At 34.3% G+C, this 17939-nt stretch overlaps 1 protein-coding gene across 3 annotated transcripts in view; it reads right to left on the reverse strand.

Annotated features, from left to right (window-relative positions):
* LOC124424580 (protein artichoke-like) overlaps positions 1-17939 on the reverse strand; it is a 113523-nt gene that overhangs the window by 42816 nt on the left and 52768 nt on the right. Inside the window, exons 1-2 of one of the 3 annotated variants that reach the window (XM_046963894.1) lie at positions 10270-10611; positions 1049-1180 (exon numbers count right to left, since the gene is read on the reverse strand). The gene's annotated coding sequence lies outside the window, so the exon portion shown is untranslated. Of the gene's footprint in view, positions 1-1048; positions 1181-10168; positions 10612-17939 lie in introns of those variants that run through there. The other 2 variants (XM_046964068.1, XM_046963984.1) reach the window with 2 other exon arrangements.

Raw genomic sequence — 17939 nt, forward strand, 5'->3', positions numbered from 1 at the left:
GAAATAATCGCTGGTAAATAAGGGAATACTCGAAGCTGCGAATTCTTTTTTCCCGCGTTAGCGTCGCGATTTATTTGCGGAATTAGAACATACGCGTTGTACGAGAATAGAGGAACGGAAAGAGAAAAAAATTACAGATGGTTAAAGAGTAGAAGAAAGCTCGCCTCAGTTCAAATAGTATAATTCAATCAAAAACTAATTTTACGGTCGCCAACTCGTTCATTATTGTTATTACTTTGTGAAACTTAAGCGACACCACGTAACTCCTCGATTATTTTATTCTACGAGCTTCAGTTTTCCCTCTCTCTCTCTCTCTCACTCTCTTTTCCTTCTTTTATTTCAAACTCATTTCCAAGTGATGAAAAGCTTTCGAAAATGAAAAAGAGGTCGGATCCAATTTTTAAGCGTTAAGATGAATATATATGTGTGCGTGTATATATATATTTATTTATATACATGTGTGTCTGTGTGTATGAGTGAGTGAGTGAGTGAGTGAATGTATATGTGTGTAGAAAGAAACTGTTTTTTCTTAGATTTACATATACCAAATCTGATTAATAGACCTTTAGAGTAGTCTACGTCATTTGAAATCAGTCTATAAAACTTTAATGTTTCTTAGTTATTGCAATGCAAGAAAGGAAATGAGGTTGAAAGAAAGAGAATCTTTTTCGCTTTTTTTTCATATTTTTTGAGATAAAACAACGCCTTTATGCTATTTCTTGACGAAAGGAGACATCTCAATTTTATGATGAAGTTCGTACAATGATTTTTGAACTCGGATAATTGCTACATCTTTTTTAATTGACGATTTGCTTCTTTTTTTCAATTTTTCTTTTAGGAACGGACTTTTATCTTAGTTATATTTTCATGGTCCTAAATTTGTCAAATAGGTATAACAAATATCTTTCTTTTTAATTTTTGACAAGAGGATTTAATAAACATGAGAACATATCTACGGGAGATACTAATTTATATAGAAATTTTTTTCTCGATGAAATTTGTAAAAAAATACAATTAAAATGATCGTTTATTAGGAGAAAAAACTCACTTCGATCGCTTCATCGAAGCATCTTCATTAATCTTCCAGTTATGCGATCGTCATTCGTAGCTAATAATGGAGCTCGATATCCGATAGGACGACGTTGCTTCTCTTAAGATCACGCCAATTTCTTCTTGAACGCTGGAACAAAAGAGAGAAAACAGATATTTTCTTTTTCGTTCGACGCGTATACCAAACGAGCGATTAATTAACGAATGAAAGGTATCGGACCGAGGCGGAACGGTGAATTTCACGCTCGAACGTTGTAATACCGCTTGTAATTGATTTTCAACGGCGATTGTTACTGATCGTAATTCAGCATCGGCATGGATGGCCACGTGCGAACGCGATATTATCGCGTATATCGTCGCGTTACAAGTGTACTGCTACGTCCTTGTTCTATCCTCCTCCTCTATTCCACTTTGTACCATCAAGCCCGTAATTTGCGCGTATCGTAAAACATTATATCGCGTATAATTAGTGTTCGATCGTTAACGCGGAACACGATCGAAGCTTAGCTTTTATCCATCCTGATTTTCGTGTTATCCTCGAATCGAAAAGATCGTTGTAATCCAAAACCAAATGGATATGTAAAGTTTAACCGTTCAAGATAAATAATAAATTTTATACATGTTTACTATAAACATTTGAATTAATGTATAAAATTTCGAAATATATTTCTAACGAATCGGTACTTTTAACGTATAATTTTTTTGCTTTTTTCGAATTTTGTTTTTTTTTGTTTTTTTTTTTGTTTTTTTTTTTGTTTTTTCATTTAAGTGGCTTCAATAAAAGCGATTTATTTTATTTGAATAAATCATTGAATCGTGAAACTGGCAATTATCAACGGCAAGATGAGAAAGTGCTAGTCGAAGACTAGAGTCTGACATTGATTTAGGAAGCACCAAAACCAGTTTACCACAGCAAACGGTACGATTTGTGCCTTTGGTGACATGAATATGCAGAATGTCTCTGTGGACAGCTCATGGTAGTTTTCGGAAGAGAGAGAAAGAGAAAGAGAGGGAAAGAGAGAGAGCCTAGAGAAACTACTTTGACATGAGAACAACCTCTCCCTTTGGCTACCTCTTTTCTCCACCTATTCTCGGAAACTCTGAGTGGAACTATGTTTAGACGAATCTCGACTACTGGAGAAGAGGAGGCTATGCTATTGAGAGAAAGAGAAAGAGAGAGAGAGAGCGTTAGAAAGGATCAAATCTTCAAGACGCAACGACGGAAGTTTCTTAATTATCGGCCGAACCTTCCAGATGAGAGAACGAGTGGTACTACAGTGAACTTGATTTCCCAAAACGATGATTGCCTCGGAATCTCGAGAAGTTCGTTCTAATGTCAACTGGAAAACTGCTCCTACTTCGCGCTTATAATCAGGGAATTAAGAATGGAGGATAGAGAAAAATATAGTGAAGAAGGGTAACTCACGAAATGGTGATCTATATTCTACTTCGACCTGATTTATGGTGATTATCCTCTGTAGGTGGATAGCCGATCACGATTTTACGAATAATTGCCCTCGTTGTGGTTAAAATCATCCAAGTGGATATTTATAGATTTTTCAATTAACCGAGAAAGTTCAGCTAAGAGATCGGAGTCGAAACTCGATTCATCATAATTATTCGACAATTCCATTAACCTTCTCTCGGTGTTCTTCGTAAACTCACGTGATTTCGATGGCACATTTTTTCTGTTCCTGGATGAAAAAGGAATGGTTAAAGAAGGGTCCGAAGGAAAAGAAAAGACGTGGAATCTCGAGCAAGTCAGCATCCCGTGGAAAGCGCGAATGAATCGGAGAGGAGGACAGCTCGGTATAATGAAATCGGTTTTCGCTTAGCACGCTTTCAAGGAGCCTTTATTAAATCTGCGATTCTTCCGTTCCCTTTTTTATTATTCGCCGTCTACTACTAGATATCTCTATCTCCCACTACTTCTGCCAAACTTTATACCATCTTCAATTCCCGTAGATAACTGGTATATGTGGAAGGGGTAGTCTTCTCTCTTTTTTTTAACTTCCATTCTCGCTTTACTTTGGATCTGTCTCTTCTTTTACAGACATCATCCTTTTCTAACTTTATTCAACCTTTCTTTTTTCTTCATCATCTTTATTTCACACGTTTCCTTGGACCACCAAATTCCTTCTCTTCACGGATTTACAATGAGAGCTCGCATTATTCTATCACTCCGCCATTCGACCATTTCTCCTTCTTCCATGGATTTTCTCGTCGAAATTGTTCACACAGGCGCAAACAACGATCGCTTCTTCTTCGAGAAACTTTCGTCATTGAGCTGTCAACTTCTTGTTTTTTTAAGAGGGTGTTTTCGTAGTCAGCAGAATTCTCGTTTCGCATGCGATTGTTATTCGTGTATTTAAGTCTAAAGATTAGCTGATTAGAGTGGTACATCGTACATTAATATTACACCAGAGATAGATCGTCCCAGTGGAGGAATATTAATCGTTTCCTTCACTCAATTAATTTCGTTTATTGGCTAATAGATTAAACGTTCGCACATTTCAACGACATTCCACCAGCATTTACGGCGTTAATTAGCTTTGCGTATGCGTTAAGGCTTTATGCACCATTTTCCTCGTCTCTTGATGCCAATAAATTACTATCCTATTTCCCATTCGATTATTAATGTAATTGAAAATTTTATTTGAAGGAATCGTATTTAACATTTAGATATATTTTTCTCGTGGCGATCAAAGTAAAGTGAGTATTTTTAATAACCCTTTACCAAAAGAACGTTTACCAAAAAAACGTTATAGAATTTTTCTATAACGTTTTAATTCTCTCTCTCTCTCTCTCTCTCTCTCTCTCTCTCTCTCTCTCTCGCTTTCTCTTTCTCCCAATGAACTGCGAAATCAAAAAGAAACTTCCGTAAAAATTGTATATTTCAAATTTCACATTTCAAAGTTTTAAAGATTATGTCATAAGATTGCTCTGTCAGTATTAATTACCTTTGTAACACTTTTTTCTACGTAAGCAGCATCAAGATATTTTTATAGTTTCGTTTCTTTTGCTTAGGAAGGATATAAAAGAAAGAAAGAGAGCATAAAATGTAATGTCGAAACTAGGGAAACAAAATATTATGCGTTCACGATTTACCTACCACCGCTTCTCCATAAATATTCAGAAAGTCGCTGATCCTTGCAAGTAGTAGAAAACGTGTAGGATGGAGCGATATTTGTGCCGAACAAAACATAGATAAAAAGAAGAAGAAGAAGAAAAAACTAGCAAGTTTATTCGATTACATACATTTCTAGCGAACTCTATTTTCCCATTTTGCAACGTACGCAATCGAGATTAATAAATTAAACGTGAATTAATGAAGTCATATACCTGAAAAGTATATTATTGATCGTATATGATATGTGCTCTAGCAAAAAGTGAGATTCTGAACTATATAATTGGGATGGAATATTCCAATGCAAAAACTGAATCGGGTATTCTTAGTTGGAAATCACTTCGAAAGGAATGCTATACTTATCTAATATATTGAAGTTTCCCCAATCGATATTCGCCAATGGAAATACCTATTACGTCTCTTTCATTATTTCTATATTTTTTTTCTTTCTTTCTCTCACGTTTAATCTCGAATTATCCAATTATTTATACTTCCCAACTTTGCATTTAATATCCTCTGATGAATCTCCTCGATAAGCGTGAGTAATGACAAGTAAAAATAAAGTTTCAACGTGTTACTGATGCTGCTGCTGGCGTTCTTTCTATGCGAGTAATATCGAGAGTAAGAGAAAAGGATGAGAAAGAGAGAGAAAGAGAGAAAGAGAGAGAGAGAGAGAGAAAGAGAGAGAGGGAGAGAGAAAGAGAGAAATAAAAAGAGTGAGAGAGAAAGAGAGAAAGAGAGAAATAAAAAGAGAGAAATAAAAAGAGAGAAATAAAAAGAGAGAGACAGAAGTAAAAAGAAAGAGAGAGAGAGAGAGAGAGAGAGAGAGAGAGAAATAAAAAGAGAGAGAGAAAAATATGAAACCGTAGTTCGATATTAAACGTCGGCTTAACGAACTTTTATTGAAATCGAATGAAATCCAAACGTTCCAGACTCGGTCCTGCGATGAAGATAGAAGAAATGAGAAAAAAAGAAAAAGGGAGAATAATTCTCTTTATGTAGCTTGATACATATGTACGTATATACGTTCAAGCCACTGTGTATTCAGCGTGACTGTGAAAACGTACGTGAACATGAAACCAAATTACTTCCAGTGAGAGACCAAAGACTTCGTAGGAAAGAAGAACGGCGTCAAGGGTGATGGCGGTTCGGTTAAGTAAAAATCAACAAGACGTAGGCGTGAACGATCATTTGAAATTACATTTTATCGGGAAAGGAAGATTCGCATTAAAAACTTGCTACTTTCTTTGCTTTTTATTTTTATTTTTTTTTTGTTAATTTTTTCACCTACTACATTTCCCTCATGAGAGAACCTTTCTCGTAACGCGTAGATATAATTGTTTCATTGGCCAAAGTTTCGTAACATCTTCAACGAATTTTCTCTCCTACAAGGAGGTGGATTTCGTTTCTTCTTAAATTTCCCTGAGGATTTCTTCCTTCTTTTTCTTCTATCTTTTTTTTTTTGTTTCAATGATTCCGTAGCACTGGTAATATGGAAGCATTTTATACCGACTGCGCGTCGAGGTTAATCGAGCACGAACATTGAGTTAGCTCCAAGTGCGCGTACCAACTTTCACGACTGTATATGCTTATAGTGATTCTCTCTATGTATAATATTATGTCACTCTTTCCTCCTCTGCCCACATCTATCGAAGATAGTAGCGTCGTTCTCGATGTTATTATCACTGTGGATTTTAAATCAGCTAATAGCAAAAGGCATCGTTATGCTATCTCTAAATGCATTCACGTTCATGAATATCCGGTGAAGTGAACCAGAAAGCAAAACTATAACAAAGATTATCATGAAATAAAGGATCTAATTATCTTATTCTTTTAATATTACTTTCCACAAATTTACGAAGGACAAATTTTCCGCAGTATTTTTATTCAACTTAAACATATTCAATCATCATTCAGCATAAATGGTTACATCTAGATAAATGCATGTATGTTGATGCACAAAGATGATTTAATAGAAAGAGAAGCAATCTCAAATGTTTGTAATAGTTATTATCATTAGAAAGCTTTGCTTCTCTACTCTTGAGGGAGCGAACGAGACATAGTTTAGTGTAGCTTTTATCAGAAATAAATGATTGCGAGAAGGATGTTGGCGTGGTGATGATGGTGGTGGTGATGGTGGAGGTAGTGTAGAGAGCGTCGAGGGTGAAATATAGCGAAAGGAAAGCCCAGACTTCGAATGCCTACGAGTTTGTTAGATTAGTTCCGAATATAGTTGGTCAACGTACGGCCGGTACTTTAGATTGGTTTGAATAATTGACACTGTGTGACGTGCATTACCTTATCTTATTATATGTTTTCACTCGAAATTTCTACGATAGTACTTGCACAGAGATTGCCGTAAACAACATCTGCATCCATTCCTTTTCATTTTTTTCCGTCTTATTTCGTTAAAAGTTTTTTCTGCCAATAAGGTGGAATTATATTTCCGTGATAAGCTCCTTGTATCAATGTCGCAAGCATATATGTAGGTAGAGTTTCTCAGAACGGTACTTTTATGTGTTTTCTAACAGCACCTATTATCTAATGTAATTAACGAAATGTGATAAATTATGAAAGCGTGACAGCTTTCAGGCTTTAGAAAGTTGATTTGTCTTATGAAATTTATTTGAGTTAATTTTGATATTATTAGAAGTTGAAAGTGTAATGAATTTAAACGAATCAATTCTATATAGTATAATTAAAATTGCAATTTGATATTAATAGCATGACCTAATCGATTTATATCTACGTAATACTCATCTAAATCGAAGTTGGAATTTAATTTATATTCGATTCGCAATCGTTTCATAAGCGTTTCATGATATTTTCAAGAAACGTCGTAAAATATAGAATAGCTTTGACATTTTAAAGTAATATTTGCCAAAGGGAGATTTTTAATTACTAACGATCCGAATGGGAGCTTTCACGAGAGCGGGCTTTCGTGCGAGGGCTCGATAATGTTTCAAAGGCTAGGCCGAGGCCAAGAAAATATTTAGGCACGTTTCAAGTAAATTTCCGCGAGACTTATGAGCACGCTAATAGTCGGCTCGAGCTTGCTTTTTCGTTGGTTACCGAGGTCACCTCTACTATTCGAAGAGAGTATAAAGCAGCTTAAAGTGGAGCTTTTAAGGAGAAACGGCACATGCATACGGATGTATATATGCAAGTGTACAGGCGCACAAGCATCGCATGCAATTCTTATAAGTAAAGCTATCACTTTAAAAGGCGAATTATTTTTCCTCTATGATCCTCCATTTTATTTTAGTAAATTTACATAAATCTAAGGAGAAACGCGCAATTCGTAACAAATCGCTTTTCGCAAACTACGCCATAACAAAGTTACAAGCGGCTTCCCGTATCTGTAACAACTTTGTCGGGAAACCAGCTAGGGCTCCTCGAAAATTCGATGAACTTTCGAGGCTATGTGGACATTGAGATATTATCTAAAAGATTCAAGAACGGTTCAATTACAATTTTCTAATAGATTAATATAACAATTGATGTTTCGTTCTTCTATTATCGCATCGATATATAATATTGATTATAATTTATTTTTATTTATATCTGTAACATGTACCACGATCGTTTCTTTATTTTTCATTGCGTTAGATTAAATGCTGCTATACTTGCCGGGAATGCGAAGTGATCGTTATGGTATTTCCCAAAAAAAAAAAAAAAAAAAAATCCTTTTATGCCCTATCTTAACCATTGTACAAGTCCTAGATTTCGAGCTGAATAAATTGTTCTTTTACAGAATCGCGAGAATCGCGATAAATGCACAATTAACTGTTAAAAACGATTGTTCTTTTATCATTCGATGTTCTTATATTTAAAAAAAAAAGAGAAATTTTCGCGCGATAATTTAGTTAATTACTCTATTATTTTTATATCCGATGTAATTAATTTTTCAAAAGACAAACAACAATGAAATAAACGTTTCATTTGTTATCTAACACTCCTCGATATTTTCGATTAAAAGAAGTTTACATAATAGCTAGCCTAGTTCCCAGCCTAAGCGTTAATATTGACGATTAATATGATTGAGAAATTAATATGATTAATATGAGAGAGACCAAGAGGAATGTCTTGCTTTGCTAGCCTCTTATTAGCTATAATTGCTTTTCGTGGCCAAGGACATTTTCTACTTGAAATTTTCCTTTGACTACTGACGGAATAAGTAGTAGACATTCAATCACTATCCCGTATCTACTTTTTAACGTCTTTGCCAATTTATTGCGATATCGGATATGAGTATTCCTTTTCCAATTTACATTATCTCCAAAAGTTCATCTAACTTCATCTTGGAATTCTTAATCCTAAAGAATTAATGGAGAGCATAAAGATGCATGTTAAAATTAATTGAAGGTCTCATTAACTTTTTTTTTTACTTTTTACATTCGTTAATCAAAATTACTATGATAATAAATCTATGCTACGTAATTAAGGAAAAAAGGAATAGGGAATAAAAGAAAAACTTTTTAGAACAAGTCATTCATTCCAAAAGAAGTTTCATCATTTCTATACATCTTCTCCTCTATTTTCTTTTCATGCCTCGCGAGAATACGTAGAAATATCCATATAGTGCTGACAACTATCATGGCTATAGTTAAAATGATATAAAGTTGGCCAATGTTGCATGTACGTGGGACTGTGATATATATTAAAAGTCAGGTAGAAGATTATAAAATTTTTAAATTTTTGAAATTGTAGAGAAACTAGTCCGATATCGGCATGCCAATTTTAATGTGAAATAACGTCGTCAAACGTCTTTATCCTTTTTAGGTCAACGTTAATGTAGTAAGATTTATATCAACGGGCCCTCCTTCCTTTATAAAATTGGAGAAATAATGATAGTTTACCCAAAATGAAAATTTTAATTAATAGATCAACGGAAATCAATATTTATATCTTTTAAGATTAGTTTATCCAATATCTTATTCTTTTCGTTTCGAATTCGTAGTCGACATTAAAGGAATTAAAATAATCGATAAAGTTTTTTATCCTATCGGGTTATAAACTATACTGTACCTTATGAACGATTTCAAATTTTAACTTTGTCAATACTCTTATCGAGCGTATTGATTAAAATAAATGAGTGACTTATAAATCAAAATGATTTCTATTATTCAATACTTCCGTTTAAAGCCTCTCGTTTTTGATCAAATTGGTTCGTAATTAACTTTTTGATAGTGTTAATGAGAGACATTAAAAGACGAAAAAACGAATAGGATTAAAGAAAAGAATCTGAAAAGAAAAGAAGAAAAAATCTTTTTTACGATAAAATAGAAGAGTATTTAATCGACACTTTTTAGTATCGAACGAGAATAGTTCCATAATAATTGTTGTCGTTGAATATTTGCGTGCAAAATGTAGTTCGCGAACGATCGTAGCAAATATTTTACAAACGCTGTAGGACCAAGAGCGTCAGGTGCCAGCGATATCGCACGAGAGTGGAAAAAAATTAGTACTCCCTCCCTTTGAAATTGAGTTTTTTCTGACGTGGAGACATTGAATAAATGCTGATCGTCACAATGACGTTAATGGAACATCCGCGGAAAACGTACGCGCGGTTATCGAATATTTTGTCCACTTTACAATGATCGAAGTCGATTTTGTCAAAAAAAAAAGGAAAAAAAAAAGGAAAAAAAAGATAAAAAAAAATACACGACGGAATACCGAATCTATGTCGAACAAATTACTAAAAAAGTAAAAAAATAAAACATTGATTCTCCTAAAAATAACAACTGTCGTTGATAGTAAAAACTTTTCACGTTGAAACCTGAGTATACAGATACACACAGTAATTTGTACAAAATGCGCAATATCGATCGTGAGAAATTTGAGATCCGGTGGATAGTTCGATTGCATTTGTTATTCTTCCCTCGCATCAGGAATAGGACTATAACCTATTTGATCAAACGATTTAATAGAAATAATGTCCTATGTTGTATATACGACATAGACAAGCAATTTATCTTATGAATTACGAACATAGAAGAGCTTAGAAAGCTGTTTCGTTGAAAGCTGTCGCGTCTACCGAAACGAGGAGTAGCACTATAATTTCCGTTTTTTGCCCCGTAATCCTTTATTACCTCGAACTCTTGCGATCGTGGAACATGGATCGATTCCTCGTGTTTGTGCTGAGAACGGAATTACAACGTCACTGTCTCTCTTAAGTAACACCACTACTGAAACAACTCACAAAGTTGTATTAACTTGATAATTTTCCCTTCGAGAACACTATAATGAAACGGTTAGAAAGTTAATTCGTGAGAAAACAATCGCACGATCACTGTGAATTGAGGTCGTTGAGAAATATAGAAGTCATAAAATTGATTAGGAAAAAGGGCGATAATAAGCGGAGTCGAACGGAGAGATACGCAAGCAGAGAGATACACGTGGTGTCGCGACGTGCGCCCACGGTAGACTGGCGTTCGTTCGTCCGTCTGACTCGTTCCTGACTCTCCCTACTTGCTGGAAGGCCGACTGGGTGGTTGGCCGGGTGGCTGGTTGCTGGCGTTGCCTTGCTTGTTCGCCTTGCTTGCTTTACTTACCTCGCTTGTTGCCTGCCTACCTTGCCTGTCTAACCGGCGGACGGTCCTTGCACTATGCTTTGTCCTTCGTATGTGTCCTTGTTGCCTTTTCTTATCTCGTTACTTCAGTGCATATACATTCGCTTATTTTCTCGTTCGTATATTTCATGCAAACTTATTAAAATTCTATTTTTATCACTCGATTTATGTGTGATATTTCTACGATTTAGACATATTTTTGTATTTAGTATGTATATATATATATATATATATATATATATATATGTATATATATACATATATGTATATATATATATGAGTCTATGTGTTTCTATGTAATTATTTTTTCTTAGAATTTACATACGTTATATTAAAAAAATACTATATCAAATATTATTTTGATCAAAATATTTTTGTATGTCTATGTAACTCTGATCTTCAATATCTTGCATGTTTTTATTTCACTCTTTTTTCAAAACGCCTTCTGGCTGTATATCTACACGTATGCCTTATTGCTATGATTTTTCTGCGTCGTTTTATTTCTGATATCCATCTGTTGTTCTTTCGAAGATGGCATCTTTGTTTCAGGTCGTTGTTACAGAATACAATACAAGCGCACGTTTAACGCGTTGCAGTTAAATGCATTGTCTCTTTCTCTCTCTCTTTCTCTCTCTTTCTCTCTTTCTCTCTTTCTCTCTCGATTTTCTAGTCTCGAATTTTCGTTTACGCGCGATGTATGTATTTTCGATATTGCCGATCTGTACAAATTCCGTGAAAATATTACTCCGAATTTTCGTGTAATACTCGCGCACGCACGCCCATCGACGATTATTATTCGCACACCGGCCAGTAATAAAATTTTGTTGGAATTCGATCTGGTTTTCAGGGACCAAATAAAAAATGATTTGTATGCATACATAGTTACACGTTCGTTACGAATTAAAAAAACAAAGAAATGGTAAAAAATGTCCATTTGAAAAATTTTCTGTAAGGCACGTCAAAACAAGTCGAATCTTCTACCGAACGATTAATATCGATGATTCTTTTACGTCAAATTTATTTTATTTCAACCTGGTAAATTCGAAGCAGATTAAACTCTTGACAATTGGTTTTGACACATGGTACAAGGGGAAAGCTCGCATTAAGAGCTCGTAGAAAATAATTAAACATGAAATCAAATGACATAAAAAAAGAGAAAACGAAAATATTGTCGATTGAAAAAAATTTTAGAATTACATATTATATATGTATTTCAAGAACATTTCTTATTATTCTTATACCTATATTTTGTCGTATTCCGATATAGTTTTCTGCAAGAAATAATGTAGAACCCGGCGAATCTCAATGTTCAGTGCTCGCCGTCGTCAGCGAAGTAAGTTTAAAACGAGAAGATCGAACTTGTCCCGAGGCTGACTAAAGCTCGTATAAGCGATAGAAGAATGGTCGCTTTCGACGCAGGGCAGCCCTCTTAAAGTCAGCCCATGGCTATCCCGATAAAATATTACGAGCTAAATCTTCCATGATATGTGGGAGATAGTATGTATTTGTGTGTGTTTGGGTAGTGGTGTATGCTATGTTTCGAGTTCGAAAAAGAATTATGGCTTCGTGTTCTGCAAACAAATATAAATATTTGTGTAAAACAGTATTTTGTAACATGTTATCATTCTTTAATGAATTTATATCTGTTGAGATTACTTTAATTTTCTTTTTTCTTTAAATTCTTTGTGAATGATACTAATTTATTACTTCCAAAAATGTTATTTTTAAATATTCCAGGATATATAGCAGAATATTTATCAGTCATTAAACGGCAGAGATTGTTGTTAAATGTTATACGTTTCTGTGTTTGAATAAAAACTGTGGAAGAATATACCACAATACTGAATGGATGACATTAGATGACATGGAGATCGAGATTAGATGCAAAGTGCTCAAGATTGTCAGAAACTGAAAATATTTAAGGATGCCTATGTCTAACAATGTATTTTTTTAAAACGAAAAATGATGAGTTACTCGTAAAATACGGTTTAACGAAAATCTCAATCAAAAAGCTCCAATCCAATCAATCGGTTCAAATAATCCTGAGTATTTACTGTAGCACGAATAGCCTTCGTACTTGTTGCAGTGTGACTGATGGATGAAAACTGACCCTATGAAGGCAAATTAGTGTGAATACTTTCATTTCATATAAGTAGGAGATTGATCGAAGGACTTGGATAACTTGGTAATGGTTAGAGTAGCCGCCTGGAAAGAGGAAGATCCGAACTCGAATCCCTAATTCAGATTACCCGGCCGCCCAACTTTTTTCATGAATCTTACATTAAGAAGTCGCCTTTCAAAGCATTTTTTTTAACAAAAATGGTTGCTGCTCTACATAGCTGTCGACACTATACATGAAGGTCATGTATCAACTTTCATTCAAAGAAATAAGTGATAAATTGAATTAGGTTTGAACGAATTAAGGAACAAGAGACAATCCCTTTTAACAAGACTCCAAAAATATATTATAAATCTGTTCATTCGAAGTTAACGAAAAAAATGAAAAACGTAAAAATGTTGATTCTAAAAGTAAAATTTTGTTAAGTTGAGTGCTTTGATGCTTTAATAGAGTCTTTAAAGAGCGTTCAAAAGATCGTTTCTTGAACGGAGAGACAAATCGGATCGACTAAATCGATTTATGTCGATGAACGATCGAGCAAAGAAAACTAATTTGAAAGTGAAGAAGTTTTCTAGTAAAATCGATTACTTTGAGGCGTAAGATTATCGTTAAAAAGTATAAGGTTTATTTATAAATAAGTTCTAATTTAAGTAAACAGCTTATTAAATATAAATATTATTGCAATAATATTATAAATTATTACAGTTAATATTATTACAATTATATTATATATATATATACATATAAATTATATTAATTAATATTATTAGAATAATATTATTTATGGATTAACTCAATATTTATTACTTCTAATAAAAATGATAAAAAATTAACATATATATCTATGTATATTCTATTGGATTGATTCATAAATAAGTTTTATATTATTATAATAAACTTTTTAATTTTTTAACGGCACTTATTTATAAATTAATATATATATCTAAATCTTTCTTATACGTTAGCGGTAGCTATAAATTTCCTCACATCAAAGGTTTAATAGTGTTTTGTTAATGAATGCAATCAGCTCCCTCTCGATAAGAGTGTTTGAGAGTAGTCGATGTGATATTACTTGCATATTTCCGTCAAACACTTTATCTTAACGCATTAATGCGATATATTAGTTTGGGTTGACACGATATATATTCAAAATGTAAAGTTCTCGCGATTAGACAGTTGTCGTCGAATCGATACGTGGTTAAAGTGCGACCTCGTATTTCCGTCGTTGATAGCTACGCGAGAACGAGTAAGTACGAGAGGCTGAGAGAATGAGAGACCGACAAGGAATCCTTGCGAGTGGTGACGGCGTCGTACAAATGTTCTGCACTTTGATAATTAGCAAATGTTACAACAACGTATAGCGTGTCTCTCGTCCGGTGAAACTAATATGTCACTTTCATGCACTCCACAAACATAATCCGAATTGCGAAAACCGTTATTCCAAATGCGAAAACAATGAGAGACTAACTTAAATTGTAAGCAAATATACGTATTATCCTTCTAACAATGTTAGAGAGTTAGTTTCCATCAGAAAAAATATGCATGATGAACGTAAAAACGAACAAAATATTGAACTTCGAAATATATTTTTTTATAATTATATATCTATTCACAAATCAGTAGGAAAAGCAAGCATATAATTTAAATAAGAATATTTCATTCTAATTAAAATTTTTGTTTTTCAAACTCAAAATTATCCTGATTCATATCTTTACGTCGAGCAACAACATTCAACTTCAAAGATATTCTAACGAGTTCATCCAATTCGGAATATCTCATCAGCGAATTTCCTCGAACTCCCTCGGTTGATTCTGCGTAGTTCTATATTACTACGTGATATGTGTGAATTACCGTTTCATATCCATATGTACCTATTAACCAAAAAAATACCTGTTACAAAGCTTAAGATACACTACCCATATTGAACGATCCTCGTTAATGGAACATAGAAGCACGTACAATTTATTAAATAATGACGATACGGTGGCTCATCAGACTATAACTTCGTGTAAAGATAAAGTAGTATTGGTACGCTTGCTCAACGTACGCACATATACACACATACACACACATGCTTTTGGAAATACTCGAAAAAGAATTTCCAGTTTGGTTGACATACGAGACGAGTGACGACGCGAGAAGTTTTCGTAGAAGCAAGTAGTAATGGACGATCGTTTGGAAGTTCGCTAATGACTATCGCTACTTGGTGCCGAACTACCAGTTTACATGTTTCCTGATTTACACGGTATGACACATGGAGGAAAGTTTATCTACCTCGAACCGTCTGCTACCCAGGCTCAACCCCTCTTTCACATTCACACCCTTCGTCGCGCAGACTGTTCCTTGCATAAACCGTAAATGAACGAGCATAGTTGTGAGTGAAACTGGGTTACTACTTGACGCGTTTCCAATAAGATTTTTTCTTTTCTCTTTTTCTTTCTTTCTCCCTTGGCTTTTTATCCAAAGAAATGTGTAACTCTCGTGCTTTCGTGTAGAAACTTTTTCTCGATCGCAAAAAATATGTGATTATTTGCGAAAACGCGACTCCTTTATTTTCATCTCCTCCAAAGTCGATAATCTCGAGAGTGCGAGTTTCGACTTTCTTCTCGTCCGTAGACCTGACAACTAAAAGTTCCTATCTACTCATGGCTAACCTAACCGTCTTTAAAGCGTCCTTCGTGGGGTCCTCGTGGGAGCCGTCAGTGTTGTCGTTGTGAAACTCGAAACATCAGGTGGTATTCACGGTTGGATTTTCCTTTCTCTCTATTTTCTAGATCGTATATCATTTCACGGTACTCGATGTCTTTTATTCAACCCTCCTTTCTCTCTCGCTTTTTCCTTGCTTCACGTTGCGCTAGTTTTCTTTCATACTTTGCGTTCGTGTTTCTCTTTTACTTTTATTTTTGAACGAAGATAGTTTAACACAAAAAACCGAATTCAATTGCGCCGCTTGCAAACTGCATCAATCACTTTAGATATTAGATAATTATATTTCAAGGAAATCAAATTTATGAATAATAGGTGGATAATGATCTTGCAATGATATTCGACCATATGCAAGAATATATATGCTTGTCTTATACGATAATAATCTTCTTTCTCTCTCTTTTCAATCAATTGAATTTGCTGACACAAATAGCCAGAACAATTGAATTTCCGATAAATTAATTTCCCACTTCTTTCGTGGCTTTTCAATTTCTTATTTGGTATCTCTTTAAAGAGATATTTACGAATCACCACTTCTTATATTCAACGTTTTCATACTATCCTTCTATCTGCAAAAGTCTATAAATTGCTATTGCTTTCGATAATGAAAAATATTTATACATTATTTGAATTTCGAATGATGCGATATTTTTAGTTAGACATTTGCATGAAATAATAACAAATCGTTTGAATCTCATTATCATCTGTTTTTTGATCATTAGGTTAATTTTATCTGTGCTTGTTCCGAACTAATCAAACGTAACGAGCTATTTAATTAATATATTCGATTTACAGCACTGTAAAATAATTATCCAGTATGATTTCGGTTTGAAAAGTATTTTAAAATACTAATGATATAAACTTCATTTTAATATATCTATAAAAATATAGGAACGAAATCGTGGTTACAGTTTATTATCTTTTTTCCTTTGTTCAACTTTTTAATCACGAAAAAAAAGAACAGTATTTGTGATGTATGAGAAAAAAAAAAGTCACGTATTTTGATTTCATTTCCATTTGCGAATTATCGATCGTTGCTCTGATAATTCTAAACATCAAGTTCTATCACTTTTTGCCCAATGCCCTCGGTATGAAAAATTATGGAGAAAGAACGAATAAGTATTGGAATTATGTCGTTCTGTTTTCAAAAGATCGATGAAATTTGTATCCGACTACATGCAAGTTCGATTTGAAAAAGTTTAAAAACACACTCTGCTGGCCGAAATTCACTATAAACATTGATGCTCTCTGAAAAAGTTCTAATAAAAACGATGAATGACACGAAGGTTGGATATAGTAGAAAATGTGAATAAATGCGCGAAATAAAGTGCGAACTGCGAAGAAATTCTTCTAGCTAAAAGTATTTCGCGATGGTACTTTATATAATCTTCTTTCACGATGAACTTACAAGGAAAAAGTTTCGTGTGATTTAAACAAATCTACATTGTACACAACGACTCAACGAACTCCCAGCAACTTTAATAAGCCCTCAAGCGCTACTTGAAATTGTGGCGATTGCGTTTCCCTTTATGACTGCTGTCGCATTAATAGGACTTCTCGTGACGTTATTTTTAAAATGATTAATTTTTTTCTGTCTCGAACGAGTTCGAAAAAGATAAAGATATTTTAAGAAAAATTTTCTTTTTTGTATTAACATCTTAAAACAAATAAAATATCTTAATATATTTACTTGAAATATAATGCATAATAGCCTAGATTAAGAAGTAGCATGGTTGCAGTGAGATAGCAATGAGACGTCAAAGTCAGTGCCTGTCAGTCTCGACGGATATACGTCATTGGGACGATCCTCGCGTGAATTCAGTCTAAGGGATCGTATATAACGCGTCATGGCGGCCCGCGTATGTGGAACAACGTCCGTAAACGGTCGAAATCTCGGAACACCGATAAGACATATACATACATACACATGCGTGTTCAGAGCCAGAAAGCGAGAGAGAGGAACACGCAAGCGTAGAACTCAGTAGAGAGGGTGCCATAGGGGTGTATATAGAGGAGCTAGGCATATCTACGACGCTGTACACATTTGCATACGGCATTCGAGTCGTCCTCGGGTTTCTGGATATGCATGAGGGAGACTGAGCCGATGGAAGGCAAAATTTTGGGTAGAAACTTAAGTACTCACTATACCGGGATCGTCGTATACTCTCGAGTATTGTCATATCATCATATCATTTGGTATTTCTTCTTTATCTCTCTAATTCTCTTTTAACATTAAGTGCTAATTGCCTTCTTCCAAGCGTACCCTATGCTTCATAGTTTTAATTTATTCATATAATATCTGTCTTACTGTAGTCTGTGAATGTAGATTCAAAAAAAAAAAAATAGTAGAATTTTAGTCACGTTC

This window comes from Vespa crabro, chromosome 1 (assembly GCF_910589235.1).
Source record: "Vespa crabro chromosome 1, iyVesCrab1.2, whole genome shotgun sequence".
Taxonomy (NCBI): Eukaryota; Metazoa; Arthropoda; class Insecta; order Hymenoptera; family Vespidae; genus Vespa; species Vespa crabro.